General features: G+C 38.5%; 1 long non-coding RNA gene across 1 annotated transcript; it reads right to left on the bottom strand.

Annotated features, from left to right (window-relative positions):
- Nucleotides 1-213: 213 nt before the first annotated feature.
- LOC121159524 lies at nucleotides 214-9,837 on the bottom strand. The gene is made up of 3 exons (XR_005884385.1): nucleotides 9,720-9,837; nucleotides 7,244-7,246; nucleotides 214-224 (listed from the first exon to the last, which is right to left on the bottom strand). It is a non-coding gene; the product is annotated as an uncharacterized LOC121159524 (long non-coding RNA).
- Between the last annotated feature and the right edge of the window lie 5,785 nt (nucleotides 9,838-15,622).

Here is a 15,622-nt window from a genome sequence, read left to right as displayed (position 1 = left end):
ATATTCAGCCATAGAAGAAAGGCAACAGGTTTCCATAGAATTTATTTAGCCATTAACAAATATTTATTGAGGTGCAACTACATGTTTGTCCTGGGTACTGCAGACAGAAGAGTGAGCAAATGAGACAAAAAAACTCTTGCAGTCTTCGGGCTTTCATATAGGTCCAGTGATTAAACTCAAGACCTGACAACAATGGTACCATTTCTAAACAACCATATCATGGTCTGGGGGTACAAAGTAACATTATTTTCCTTTTTTTAATTGAAAGATCTATTTAATTATATTAGAAAGACAGATTTACAGAGAGGGAGATTTTCTGTCTGCTGGTTCACTCCCCATGTGGTTGCAATGGCGGAAGCTGGGCCGATCCAAAGCCAGGAGCCAGGAGCTTCTTCCAGGTCTCCCAGGAAGATGCAGGGTCTTAAGGCCTTGGGTCCTCCTCTACTGCTTTCCCAGGTCATAAGCAGGAATCTGGAAGGGAAGTGGGGCAGCCAGGACAGGGACTGGCACCCATATGGGATCCTGGTGCATGCAAGGTGAGGATTTAGCCACTGAGCCATTGTCCTGGGCCCAGGAATATTATTTTCTAAAAACATGGCACTAAACAGCCCTTTAGAAGGTCAAGAAGAGTTAGTATGTTGCTTCCCATGCTGATCTGGCAAACATGATGACCTGAAACAAGTTGGAACTTCTGTAAGAATTGTGGCAAGCACTCACCCCACAAAGTGATACTGAAGAAGACAGGCCAGGATTTCTCAGCATACCATGGAAATCAGCAAATGACAGAAAGTAGACTGGCTATGATAGAATAAGCTGATTCTTCAGGAAAAACAAAAATGGGGGGTGAGTGGAGGCAATAAAACTACAAAGAAAATTGTGCCAATGCTTGAGAGCATGAAATACAACTGCAGACTTAACAGAGTGTTGGCTATTCAGAGATGTAAACACTTTGAACTGGGGGCAAGATGAGAAAGGGAAAAGTCATCCAAACCTATGCTTCATCTTCTGCTTCATCATGAAGTTACTACAATCTTAAGACCACTGTTCAAAATTTACAAAGTGTGCACCTATCTCTCAGAACCTGTCCATACCACCTTCCACAAGAGCAGCAACACTTGACACATCACTGCTCTGGATCAGCTGAATACAAAATACTTTCAAATTTTTATTTATTTTCATTTTAGTGAAAAAGTGCAGAGACTGACAAGAGAAAGCTTCCATCCTTGGGTTCCTTCCAAAATTCCAGCAAGTCTGAGTCAGGATGAAACCAGGAGCTGGGAATTCAATCTGGGTGTCCCTGAGGGTGACAGCGACCCAGGCCCTTGATGACACTTCAGATTCCTACAATCTGTTTACCATTCTGCATTCCTACTACTATGCATGCACCCTGCAAGGCAGAATGGTAAATAGACCTGGGACTCAAACCCAGGCACTTCTGAATATAGATTGTAGGCATCCGAGTGTCATGTGAAACACTGCATCAAACACCTGCCTCAGAATAAAACACTTTAACACACAGTTCCTGACATCCAAATCTTATAATCTACTTGAGTCAAAGAAATATACACAAGAATGTGACACAGGAAAGAGCAAGGGCTTAGAAATCTTCCAGGCTTAAGTTTGAATTCTGACTTACTGAAGTGTTCTTATGAAATTTACTTAAATCTTTCTTAGTTTTAGTCTTCTTAGCTACAAAACTTCATAGGATTGTGAGGATTATAAAGATTATAAATGATATGTGTACAGTGTGAGGTTGTATAGATTTAATTTTTACTAATTTGTTGAGTCAGTACTAATTCTTGCTCTACATTAAATTATTAAATGGCAAGAAAAGAATTAGCAGAGAAACGTTAGTGTTTTGAACACATTTATGACCTTTTGCAAAAATAAAAAACTGAGTTTTCTACATACACAGATATTCTGGCATAAATACACTCTCTGAAATTCCAGATATACAAGTGTCCCACGTATTACATCGTTTTATCCCAGTTCCTGCTCTGGAGGCAGAAATTGAGATAAGGCATACCATCAGTTCCAGGGTCTTTACTATGGCATAAGAGCTCAAACATTTAGAATATCTGAAATACCGTAAGCCAGACACTACAGTTCCAGACCACAGCAGACCATCAGTAGACCATCCAGACCTATTTTAAATGCAGATCTATCCAATACCAATCAACATCAAACAATTCCTGTGTAACTTTTAATCAAGAATGCTCAGAAAGTATCACATATGGATACTTTTTTGGTTGTCCACTTATATAAACAAAGGGAGAAAAGATACTTTTCATTTGGTCTAGTTTTCCCAGGAAAAAACTTAATAACATTGTTTCAATTGGAAGGCAAAACATTTAAAATAAATTTTTACTCTCTAATAAAGTCTGAGAATTGTCATTCAACTCAACAAGTCTGATGAGAAGAAAGAACACTTCTAGGGGATCCATTATGTAGCAGGCCTGATCTATGTGGATTGATCCAGTATCTCAGAAATGTGACTGCTACAGAATCCAATTTCATGTAAAGCATCTTAGAGGCAAATAATTTGTTCACTAGAAGTTTTATTTCTTAAGTAACAGACTAGGTTGATTTTGTATTAAAAGATGGGTGCCGCCTAGGGAAGCAATTATTTGCTATTGCAAATAATTCAAATTCAACCTTGAAATGACAATCTGTGGGACTGTGCACAAAAGAAACATTCCTCACAGCTACAATGTTACTGTCAACTTGATCATTCACCCTGCTTTAACCTGTGAAGATACAGAACTCACTATTCTCTAATATGCCAAGGTCAGAAGTGCCTGCCCCAGCAATTCTCAGGCCATTATGAAATCATCAAAACACAGTGGCCAGAACAGCAACCTGGGGTTCTCTAGTTAGTCCACAGGGAGATGAACTCCAGTTCCTGTGAGGAGTTTGTCTGCATCAGGAAGTTAACAGCTGTGACTCCAGAGGTTTATCTAGTTCATGTTCCACAAAAGAGTCAAAGAGTAAGACCACTTTTCTTTTAAAACGGTCAATTCAAAAACGCTGCAGATGTTACTTGAATATTCTTTTATTGGAAACATGACCAGAAATCCCAGATTTATTTTCACCAAATGAAATTGAAGTATATATTATAGAGATACTCTTTCCATTATCATCTCCATGTCCAATACTGGAGAGACGGCACCATGATTTTTCAAAGAACTGTCAATTAAATATATCAGTGCTATAGAGTTCAATTAACCTGTTGATATCTTGTGTTTACTATGTACTCAACACTGTATTAGACATTTTGAAAAATGCAAGCAAAATATTCCACAGAATGTCTTCTAAGGGGAAAAAATACTTTATAAAACAATCTGATAATGTAAATGCCTACAGCAAAAATTCTACAACTTGATATGTAGACTGAATGACAAAAATGTTTACAGGAGGAGGAAATTAGTGCAATCATCACAATTCGGCAAATTTCCATAAAAAGAATAAATTTAGACCTCTAAGCAGTTTTCTTCATCTTTACTGGGCCACTTGGAACTAATTCTAGAGCTCAGAATCTGTTCTTAGACAGTGTTTCATATAGTGTTAAATAACAGGTGCAGTTTGGGGGACTCTGAGTCATTCCACCCATAGCAATGTTCTATGATGATGGAAATGTCCTGTATCTTTGGTAGCTAATATGGTAGCGCTAGCCTAAGGTGACCACTGAACTCTTTAAATGTGACTTGTGTGCTTGAGGAACTGGAATTCAAATTCCATTTAATAATTTTTTATTTAAAACGGACACATTCAGAATGAAGATTTGCTACAGTGGTTAAGACACCTACATTCCCAGGTTCAAGTCCGGGCTCCACTTCCAGTTTATGCTAATGCACACTCTGGGAGACAGCCAACGATGGCTCAAGTCCGTAGCTCTTTGCCAGCCACATTCATGGTCTAGACTTCTTTCTGGACTCTCGGCTTCAGCCTGGTTCAGCACTGCATGTTGTGATTATCTGGGGAAGGAACCACCAGGGAGAAGATGTCTGTCTGTGCATGTTTGTTGATGTGTGTGTCTGCCTTTCAGAAAAAAGGCCTTTCAAAGAAAATTAAAACTTAAAATCCTAACACACACACACACACACACACACACACACACACACACACACACACAGAAAAACTAACGATGTTTAATGGACTTACCCATGGTATTGAACCAGGAAAACTTTCTAAGAAAGAAATATGAAACGAGCCATGGCAGGAATGCTATCAACAGGATATGTAGACAGGAGACACAAATGATTGGCTTGTCTAAAACAAACACTTTGAATTAGATTATTGTGGGGTCAGATTACAATGAGCTTTGAAGGGAACTGAGGAAATTCATTTTCACGGCACATACTGCTAAATGCCTCATCAAGCCATTTCCTGATCTTCCTCAATATCAACTCTCCATGAGTTTGAACATGCTCACCCTGGGCTCTGGACTCCAGCTTCAATACTCTACACTAGCCAAAGCATTTCATTTTTCTTATCAGTAACAGTTTCATGTATTAATTGTGTTAGTTGTTCATTGTGGCCAAGGGGATCTGGGCTATTTATGAATGTTAGTAAATTCTTTGAAAAGCTTTTAGCCAGAGAAAACAGCATCTTTGATGGCTCAAAAGTTGTACAAGGATGTGTTTTGGCTGCTGCTAATATCTTGGGCTAAGCTGGAAAATAAATGCCAGTAAGCTGAGGATGGTAAAGAATGACCAAAAAGAACTTGGGTCCATGATATTATCAAGCACCTAAATTAACCCAGGAATTGTCCTCCCCATCTTGTCTCTACCCTCAGAAACACTGGTGACATAATAAATCCATCAGGTTGTGATATCGTTAGCTTTCTGTTATTGTTTCACATGCTGCTGACAGCATTAGACTAGGGTACTTATGTTCAGAGTGACATCCTTTGGGAAATACTAAGAAATACTTGAGAAATACTGGTAGCCACTGAAGGCATTTGGTCAAATTGGGAAGCTGATAGAGAACAATGTTCGAAGCTTTAGAGTGATTTGCATAGTGGGGCAAACATTATGGTGCAGCAAATTAAGCTTATATGTCTGCATCACATACAGGAGCGCCTCGGTTGAGTCCTGACTCATCCACTTCCAATCCATCTTCCTGTTAACACACGTGGAAAGCAGCGGATGATGATTCAAATGTAACTCATCTGGTAGACCCAAATGGAGTTTCAAGTTCCTGGCTTCAATCTGGACCTGTCCAAACTGTGGGGAGTAAAACAGTTCATGAAAGGTCTTTCAGTCTTTCATGTGCATGAGTTTTCTCTCTCTCTCTCTCTCTCTCTCTCTCTCTCGTGTTCCCCTTTCTTTCTCTGTCACTTTGCCTCCAAACCACATATAGTCACACACAAATATATAAATCAAGAGTCAAGATATAAAATCTCAGTTAAGAGACTATTTGAACTCATAAAAAAACTTTGGTAGAGTAGCAGGATACAAAACTAATGAACACAAGTCAATGCACTACTGTACACAAATCATTCCATGTATGAAAAAGAAATTGTAAGTACAGTCCCCTTTAAAATAGAGAAGAATCTTAAATACCTAGGAATTAAGCTAGCTAAATATGTGAAAGACCTCTATGATGAAAACTATAAAACATTAAAAAAGGAAATAGAAGACCTTGAAAAATGGAGAACCTTATCATGTTCCTGGATTGGTAGGATCAACATCATCAAAATGACCATATTACCAAAAGTAATATACAGATTCAACGCAATCCCAGTCAAAATCCCAACAACATTCTTTTCACAAACAGAAAAGATGATACGAAAGTTCATCTGGAATCACAAAAGAGCACAAATAGTAAAGCTATCCTGAAAAAATAGAAATCAAACTGGAGGAATCACAATTCCAGACCTCAAGACATACTACAGAGCAGCGGTTATCAAAACAATCTGATACTGGTACAGAAACAGAGAAGATCAATGGAACAGAACAGAAACCCCAGAAGGGAGCCTACACATGTATAGTCAACTACTTTTTGACAAGAAAACTGAAAACAATCCAGGTAAAATTCCTGGTCTATTCAACAAATGCTATTGGGACAACTGAATAGCAGCTTGCAGAATTAAGAAGCAAGACCCACACCTGTCACATTATATGAAAATCAGCTCTAAATGGATCAAGGACCTAAATCTACACTCAGAAACCATCAAACTATTAAAGGAAAACATAGGAAGCACTCTCCAAGATATAGGAACAGGGAAAGGCTTCTTAGAAAAGATGCCAAAAGCACAGATAGTCAAAGCCAAAATGAGCAAATGGGACCACATCAAACTAAAAAGCTTCTGTACAGCAAAGGAAACAATTAACAAAGTGAAGAAGCAGCCAACAGAATGGGAGAAAATTTTTGCACACTATACAATTGACAGGATACTAATATCCAGGATTTACAAAGAGCGGCAGAAACCCAGGGACAGCAAAAAACAAACAAAAGAACTTGTGTAACAAAATGGGCAAAAGAAATGAACAGACATTTCTCAAAAGAACAGACTCAAATGGCTAGCCAGACATATAAAAAGATGCTCAGGCTCCCTAGCCATTCAGAAAGATACAAATGAAAACCACGTTGAGGTACCACCTAACTCCAGTGAGACTGGCCTACATTCAGAACTCAAATAACAACACCTGTTGGTGTGGATGTGGAGAGAAAGGTACCCTCCTTCACTGCTGGTGGGCGTGTAGGCTAGTACAACCACTGTGGAAATCAGTATGAAGAGTGCTTGGAGAATTGCAAATAAACCTGCCATATGACCCAGCTATCCTACTCCTAGGAATATACCCAATAGAAGTGAAAGCTGCATATGAGAAGGGGATCTGTAATCCTATATTTGCAGCAACACAATCCACAATAGCAAAAACATGGAAACAATCCAGATGTGTGTCCAAAGAAGAGTGGTTAAAGAAACTGTGATACATCTACTCCATGGAATATTATTCAGCTATTAAGGAGAATGAAATCATTCTATTTACAACCAGGTGGTCCCAACTAGAGACCATTATGCTCAGTGAAATGAGTCGATCACAAAAGAACAAATACCATATGTTCTCTCTTATATAAGAAAACCAGCATGCAAAGTGTAACTTTAATAATCCAATCCATACTGGTTTTTGTTTGCTTGCTTTTTTTTTTTTTTTTGCTGTATCCTATATGTTTTGATGTTTTTTATTTAAGTTTTGTTTATTCCAAATAATTTCTTTTCTCTTGTTGAATTCAACACTGGCTCATGGATTACACAATGACATCATTTTTCCCAAGAGACTTTTGTGTTTCCTTTTTGTCATTCACATGTTGGTTAATCAGTGGCATGTTTTTTCATGGTGCTGTAATTTGTTGTTGATGTTGTTGTCGATGTTGTTGTTGTTGTGGCTGTTCTAACTCATACCAATTGTTGACCTTGTTTCATGGCTTCTCAATTATGGAAATGTATAGAGACAGAGTACTGGGGTCTATCATATCCAGATGTGGGGGTACAATGGAACATGCATCCCTGCTTTCAGATGAAAGATAGATTCCCAAAGAAACTGCTGGACATGTGTAGACAATGGGATGCTGGACTGTCTGTCCGACATTGTCTGTACCAACAATGTCGGGGTACACTTAAATAAGAGACTGATAGAATTATGATTTCTCATGAAGGACTACACCATTGTAAAATGGGGAAAATCTGCCAGAGGCGGGAGTTTGGGGGGGATCCCAATCTATACAAAAATCTACCACATAGTTTAAAATTCAAAATAAAAATATATTAAAAAAAAAAAAGAAAAAGGAAGTGGTTAAATGGGTCCGACATGGTAGCCTAGTGGCTAAAGTCCTTGCCCTGCATGTGCTGAGATCCCATATGGGCATTGGTTCTAAGCCTAGCAGCCCTGCTGCCCATCTAGCTCCTTGCTGGCCTGGGAAAGCAGTCAAGGATAGTCCTAGGCCTTGGGGCTCTGCACCCATATGGCAGCCGCAAAAGGGGCCCCAGGTTCCTGGTTTCAGATCGGCACAGCTCTGGCCATTGTGGCCACTTATGGAGTGTATCAACAGACAGAAGATCTTCCTCTCTGTCTCTCCTCCTCTGTATATCCACCTTTCCAACAAAAAATAAAATAAATCTTGTTAAAAAGTGGCTATATTAAAAACACTAATATGATCTCACTTATGTGAAATTATTTATATCTTGAATATATGTACGTATGTATGGAGATGCATAAAAGAACAGCCAGCAAAATGTTAACAATGGGCCCGACGCAGTAGGCTAGTGGCTAAAGTCTGCCTTGCACATGCTAGGATCCCATATGGGCGCCAGTTCATGTCCCAGCTGCTCCACTTACTTTCCAGTTCCCTGCTTGTGGCCTGGGAAAGCAGTCGAGGACAGCCCAAAGCTTTGGGTCCTGTACCCACATGGAAGACCCTGAAGGGGTTCCTGGATCCTAGGTCAGATCAACTCAGCTCCGGCTTAGGCAGCCACTTGGAGAGCAAACCAGCGGATGGAAGATCATTCTGTTTCTGCTTCTCTCTGTAAATCTGGCTTTCAAATAAAAACAAATCTTTTTTTTTTTTTTAAGTTAATGATAATGTTAAATTAAGACAGCTAGATTTCAAGAAGGGAAGATGAACAAGAAAGGAAACCAGAAGGAAACAAATGAAAGAAAAACATAGAAAGGAAACCTAATCAACTAACTTTTAGGTCCATCCTTTCCTAACACAGAACAGACTGTGCAGGGGGTGGCAGAACTCTTAAGTAAAAATATTTTCAACTCTGATGTGGAAAATGTTATAGAAATAGTCTTTAATGCCCTGAATACATCACACAGATGCATATATAAACTTGCTATAGTAGTGTGTACCAAATTGGTTTTTAAATACAGGAAATTAATGACACATTATATCAATTACATATTTATATCACTTTGTGACTTACAATGGCAACTTTAGGCATACTTACCCAATTAAATTTAAAGAAGGATACATTTGAGACATAGTTCTGAGACTTCTACGTCTACAAATACTGCCTAGTGAATAGTACTCTGTGTTTAATAAGCACACTAGGCAAATATAGCAGGTCACCCTGAAAAACACTGAATTGCAGCATGCCTCCCTTTACAGACAGATTAAAGCATTTGAGGTACAATGGAGAGAACAATGAATTTTAAAGTTAAAATATCTGTATTACCTAATCACTCACTGGCCTCTCCCCTCTAGTCAGTGGCCTCCTAGTCACCCTTCTAAAAACAGGCTACAATTCTCCTCTCCTAACGTTCCAGTGGCTTACTCCCTCTCTTCTTCGGGCTTTCAGGCAGGTGTCACTTCTCAATTATACTCGGAAGAGACCCACCACCTCGCTTTTAACTCCCCTTTTTGCTTTCCACCCCGAGAACTTACCACCTAAAGACCCTAAATTCTACTCAATGAATCTTGCAAACTGATACCAGGATGACAAGGATATTTGTTACTTTTTTTTCCCACTGTGGCATCCACCAGTACCTAGAATAGTTCCTGTACAGGGCTCAAGGAATTTAATTTATTAGTGATAAAACAAATAAACCTTGAGTGATTAACATGAGACAGTTACAGCTGTTAAGCATGTGTGTAGGATGGAGGACTTAAGAGGGTAGATCTTTTTTTATTATTTTTATTTCTATTTTTATTATTTCTATTTCTTTTTTTATTATTTCTATTTCTATTTTTATGATGATTACATAATTGACCACAGTGGGAAGGACTGAGAGTTAGGGAAAAATGGGTGAAATCACTGTTTTCAAATTCTCTATTTCTTCTTCTCTCTGGGGAAAGTGGAGAGATAAAGGGAAAAGCTAAACCCAGCCTCCCAAACGTCCCAGTACCCAGGGAAGGGGAACTGCCACCCAATATCAACCCAGGGTCCTGATGTGGTGCTTGTTTTGAGGGTTCTGACCAAGTGGTATCGATAGTTCTGAAATGCTGTCGATTTTGCAGATCCAAGGGTAAGGCAACCCTTCCAGTGTCCACTGGCTGACATAGTTCACCTCAAGTTTCTGTTTATGCAGATTTTTACTCTCCTTGTTTGCTGTGGTGGTTGTCCAATTTGTTCGGTTCTCTTTCCTTTGCAACATGAGCTGCCATGTTCTCCATGTGCATCAGGGTCTATGTCCACTGCTCCACCTTTTCTGCTTGCAAGTAAGTCCCAGTACCCAGATCAGGGGACTCAAGCCCAACCACATCCCTTGCCCTCAGGGCTCTTGAATCTGGCACTCACCACTCAGCTGAGCTAAGGGACTGGGCCAAGTGTCCCAAGTTCTACCGGCTCTCCTACACCCAGGGGCTCATGAACCCGGCAGCCACCTTGCAGGTAAGCCCCAGGACTCCAGCCAGGTGACCCAAGTCCTACTGGATCCTGCCCCCATCCCCCAGGGACACACAAACCCAGCACCCACCACACAGGCGGATCCCAGGACCTGGGCCAGGTGACCCAACAGATCCTGGGAGGGGAATTCTTAACGCACAAATTCCAAGCCCTGACAAAGATTTTGACTCAGTAGACCTGGATGGAGACTGAGAGTGTGAATTTGTAACAATTCAGATGATACTAATAGATGGTTCCCAGTTACCTATGTTGATTTTTAAATGAAAGACAATTTATTCTATTACTCAAGAAGAGCAGTACATACGCTTCAAAGGGAAAGTTCTGTCATACTCAAAACCATTTTTCTCAGAAGAAAATATTTTCTCCCATAACTTCTTTTATTTAAGCTATGCACTCAAATCAATCAAATGATTCTACAACAGCGATATTTTCACTTAACATAGCTAACATTACTTTCCTGGACATATACCACAATCTGATTTTTAATAACTACATAGTGTATAGGGTGTTTCCACTTTTACATGCTCATAAAGAATACTTCCATTGATGTTTTTGTTTTATGCCTTTTTGCATCTGTGTATTTCTTTCCAAAAATTTTCTAGAGCAGTAATTTCTGAGTCAGAGTTTAGATCAGCCTTTCCAGTAGACACTTCTCCAGGAAATGGAAATATCTAGTATCTATATGGTTCAACATGGTAGCCATCAGCTACACACAGCTACTGAGCACTTGAAGTGTGACCAGAACAACTGAAAAACTGAATCTGTTATGACACATAAAATGTTAGTTTATTTGTATTTAAATAGCCCCATGTAGCTGCAGCTATCATACTGAAACAGGCAGATCATGAAATGTGTTGCAAACTGTTCTTCAGAAAAAGTGTAATTATGTATCTTCACTTAGGATTTGAGACTACTAACCCTTTGTTTATCAAAGTACCAACTCTAAGTTTTATCAATTTATTCATATTTATAAGGTGAAAGTCAAAAATATATATGTGGTTTTAATATACACTTCTCTGATAGTCACACTGAATGGGATTATTTCTTCTGGCATCACAGCCACTCAAAAGCAAACATTTCTACCTGTATTGCTTAACTCAGAGTTTTGCTGGATCAATAGTTTCTATTGATATTCAGCTTCACCTCAAAAATCCAAATTGTCTGGCAGCAGCTCATATCCCCAAAAAGCAGCACTCGGTGGGCCCTTCCAAGTCCTGCCACCTTCATACCTGCCCACCAGAGATCATCATCCCCTGTTATTCTGCAGGTATCCAGCTTTGCCACCCTCACTACCACGTGCCCTATCCCAGACCTCTGACTTTACAATTCCTGCCTGAGAAAAATTTTGAGAAACGAAGAAACAAATAGCAGCACATAGAAATACTAACCTTCACTTCATGTTTAATACGAAAAGTTATTTTATAATATTTCTGGGTTATTTTACAACTAACATCTACTATTATTTAAGGCAGAATACTTCTTTTAGTGGTTATGAGGTTTCTTACTTCTCAAGACAGTGGCTCAGCACCAGAGGGTTGCAAAAATGCAGATTAAAAGGCCTCATCCCCCGAGTTTCTAATTCAATAGGTTATTGTGGGCCCTTAGAAATCTACATTTATCTCAAAGCTCCAAGTACAACTCCACACTGAGATGTTCTCAGTGTTAAGGACACTCCTAGAAGGGTAGTAACATATGCAACTGTGACAACATAATACACACTTGTAGAATATTTTTTTCTAAAACATATACATGTGTCTTCATACTTTTACCATTTTATCTTCACAAGAATCTTACAAAAAGGTCGGTAATCAGAACAATAATTGTGAATTTCATTTTACTGAAGAAAAGTGAATAAACTCATCTAAGCACACAAAAAGTAGAAAGAAAGAAAGAAAGAAAGAAAGAAAGAAAGAAAGAAAGAAAGAAAGAAAGAAAGAAAGAAAGAAAGAAAGAAAGAGAAAGAAAGAAAGCCAGAACAAAGAGGCTTTCTAGCTTTTAACCTTGGTAATACAGGCAAACACAGCAATGCAGGACATAACTGAAGCTTGCTCCTACAGACTGGCACTTCAAAAATAGAGACATACCAACACAGAAGACAATACATGATAGGGTTCACAGCAACAAACATGCGTTAAGTGCTAATTGTGTCTTAGACTAATCACTGCTACAACCCCTGCTGTAAGGACTATATGCGTGTAAAGCACAGGGAAGAATAAAATCTGAAACCATAACCCTGAGAAGATTGTAAATTCTCCATGCTACAGAGAGACAAAAGCAAATCACCAATGGGGCGGGTGTTAGCAAACACAGTTAGGTAGAAGACAGGAGTCACTGTGTCACTGTGGGACTTCACATCTGGACTTGGAGGAGTTGCTATCACCAGTCAGTCAAGAATGGGAGGGAAGGAAGAGTACACAATAGGGAGCCCTCCTGGGGCTCAACAGCACAAAGAGCTGCTGTTATCCACACTGGGTGTGTGTTTGCCAGAAATATCAGGGCTGCTGGAACTCTAGAACTTACAAGGGTATGCTTTTGTGTTGCCTAAATTACCTTGACTATATGAGAACTCAAGTCAGAGGGCATAACTTCATTATCTATTGAAAGCCAAAAGATAACCTGATTGGAGATCATAAATTTTCCCTCTTGGATTTTTTTCTCCAAGTTTTAAAAGGCATTCCATTTTTTTAAAAAATCCATCAAATTGTGATCAAGGTAATACTAATGATAAATTAGTCCATCAAATGGAAGAATAGAGGACAGAATCTTCACTTACATAGGACTCAAATACGATGTCAATTATTAAAGTAACTTTTCTAACACTTAAAGTAATAGCCAATAAGTATTACTAGGGACTGAAAATACAAGAAAATCACAATCCTAAAAATACACAAAAACACATACACACACACACAATGAAAAATTCCATTCCCTCCTCATTAAGGTTGTTCTTGATCTCTCCTACTTGTCTGTTTTATAATCTAGCTGGAAAACACCAAGGCAACAAAGCTTCAGCACTTGATTTAGAAAATGTAATGATACAGTTGAAAAAAACTCTGGCTTTGCACAAGATTGGGGAGAAGGGAGGGGACAGGGAAGAATGCGAATCAAGAGAAAGGGATACAATTTTACACTGAGACAAACAGTAACAATATAAATGTTTTAAAATATCATGTTTTCACATGAATTCTTAATGACAATACGAATTCATATAATTCTTTTAGAAATCGAAAATTTCCTAATAAAAATGTATATGTTTTTCATGTGCTCATATGACTTTTTTTAAAACTTAGCAACTATTAACACGCTAAAGTTTTGAGCAAAACTGCTCAAAACTGCTAATCAATGATAGCACTAAGTCTGAAGCTGGAACTTCTAATTTGGGAACATATCTGTTTAGAACTATACTTATCCTGCCTGTCAGGGAAATGGGTCCAAGCAAGTTTAAGAAAAAATACCAAAGTTGCATTCCTGGACATGGCCATTACTTTTTTTTAATAGCAAAATTTCAGAATATGAATGGTTAAGTAAATTATGGGCTATCCCTGCATAAACTATTACAAAATTATTTTAATTAATAAGATATAAAGTGCAGAAAAATCAAGTATGCAAAAATAAAACTGTATGTGTAATATAAGACATGGTAAAAAATAAACATCCATATGAAAGTTTTGGAAAATACCTGAGAAAAAAAGGAAAATTATTACCATTTTAGAAGAACTTTACTGCTAGTATTTCTCTTATTTTTTGCAGTTTTATCAGTTGACCAAGATTACTATATGCACCCTTATAATTCTATTCTTCTAATATATACTCAGCATTCCAATCAGTCAATTTCTGAAACTCTACCCTAGTTTATCTATATTACAGACCTATTTGAACTATGTTCTTTATAGCCAGGGGTTCTGAAGTTTAAGTATGACAACTCCATCAATGAGTTTTACAATCACCACTTACATGGTACTTTGGAAATCCCCTGTCATCATACATAGGGACTAAAATATGCTTATTCCTTCTGCTTTCACAACTGTGCAGCCATTCCTCAACTCCTGCACCCACCCAGGAATCATTAGTCCAGAGGTTGTAGTTGTTCGAGAGTTTAGAAAAGTTTCCTACTAAGAACTTGATCTGGAAGTAAATACTTCAAAAGTAACAAAAGTATCTTTGCTATAAAAGATATTAATAATCTACATACTTTTGAGAACTAGTAAATTATGTCTAGTCTGTAGGAGTAAGTAACTGACCTTTATTTCCACTTTAGAAAGAGAGAGAGAGAAATTTCCCCAAAAATGGCCTCATGACCTGTGAAGAGAATTCACTAAGGTGTCACTCACAGAGGCCCATTCAGCCTGGGATTGGCCTCCATCAGCAATATAAACAGACATTTTGTGGGAAAGCAAAGTAACTGTTGCCCGATGATGGCAAATTGCTAAGAGAAGAAATGCAGTTAAAACATCTCTAACTTCCTCTTTATAAATATACCATTCAGGAAAATTGTTTCTGACTCCACTGCTTAATATCCCCACTTGAGCTGGGTTATCCTTAGCAAGTCGCAGCACACCAATAGAACTATTTAAATCAAGAATTTTGGAATAAGAAGGACCTTTACAAAACATATAGTTAAATTCTTCTTTTTTTAATCAAACTGAGGAGAAAACAGAAACATTTCCAAGAAAGTTACTTTGGCTGGTTCATGGCAAATCCAAGCCAAGTGTCTTAAACTTGGCCTCCACAATTCTCCCTCAACACCAAAAAAATTTTATATAGTTTGACAAGTCAGCAGGAGTATACACCTGTGTTTTCAACGTTTTCAGACAGACCCTGTAGTGGACAGAAGAAACTAGTTCCCATTCTCCACTTCATGAGGATCTCCCGAGGGAGAGAGAAAAAAAAAATCAACACAAGTTCTGAAAACCAGGGTAAGGAAATGGGTGACTGTATGGGAGAGGGGTAACTTAACAACCTGCTTCCCACCGAATACTGGTTGAAAGATTTTTAGCACCCTAACTGATCTTCAAAGTAGTAAGTGTCATTGTGGGCCAGTAATAGGATGTTTTCATGAGTGGACATAAAATTAATAGTCATCACCATTAACACAGTTATCTTGACTTACAATGTTTCCTTTTTCCGTTATCTCTAGCGCGGATTTCCATTTTAATGGGAGATTTAGGGTACCACAGGTACACTAGGAAGGTGGAACTGCTGAAGTCCTCTGGAGCATGGGAGCAGGGACAGGGAAAGGGGAATTTACACTGAATACTCTTCACTATC

This window comes from Ochotona curzoniae, unplaced genomic scaffold (genome assembly GCF_017591425.1).
Source record: "Ochotona curzoniae isolate NIBS_2020 unplaced genomic scaffold, NIBS_Ocur_1.0 contig_43, whole genome shotgun sequence".
Lineage (NCBI taxonomy): Eukaryota > Metazoa > Chordata > Mammalia > Lagomorpha > Ochotonidae > Ochotona > Ochotona curzoniae.
Note: the sequence above shows the minus strand (reverse complement) of the source record. Positions and strands in the feature narration are given on the sequence as shown.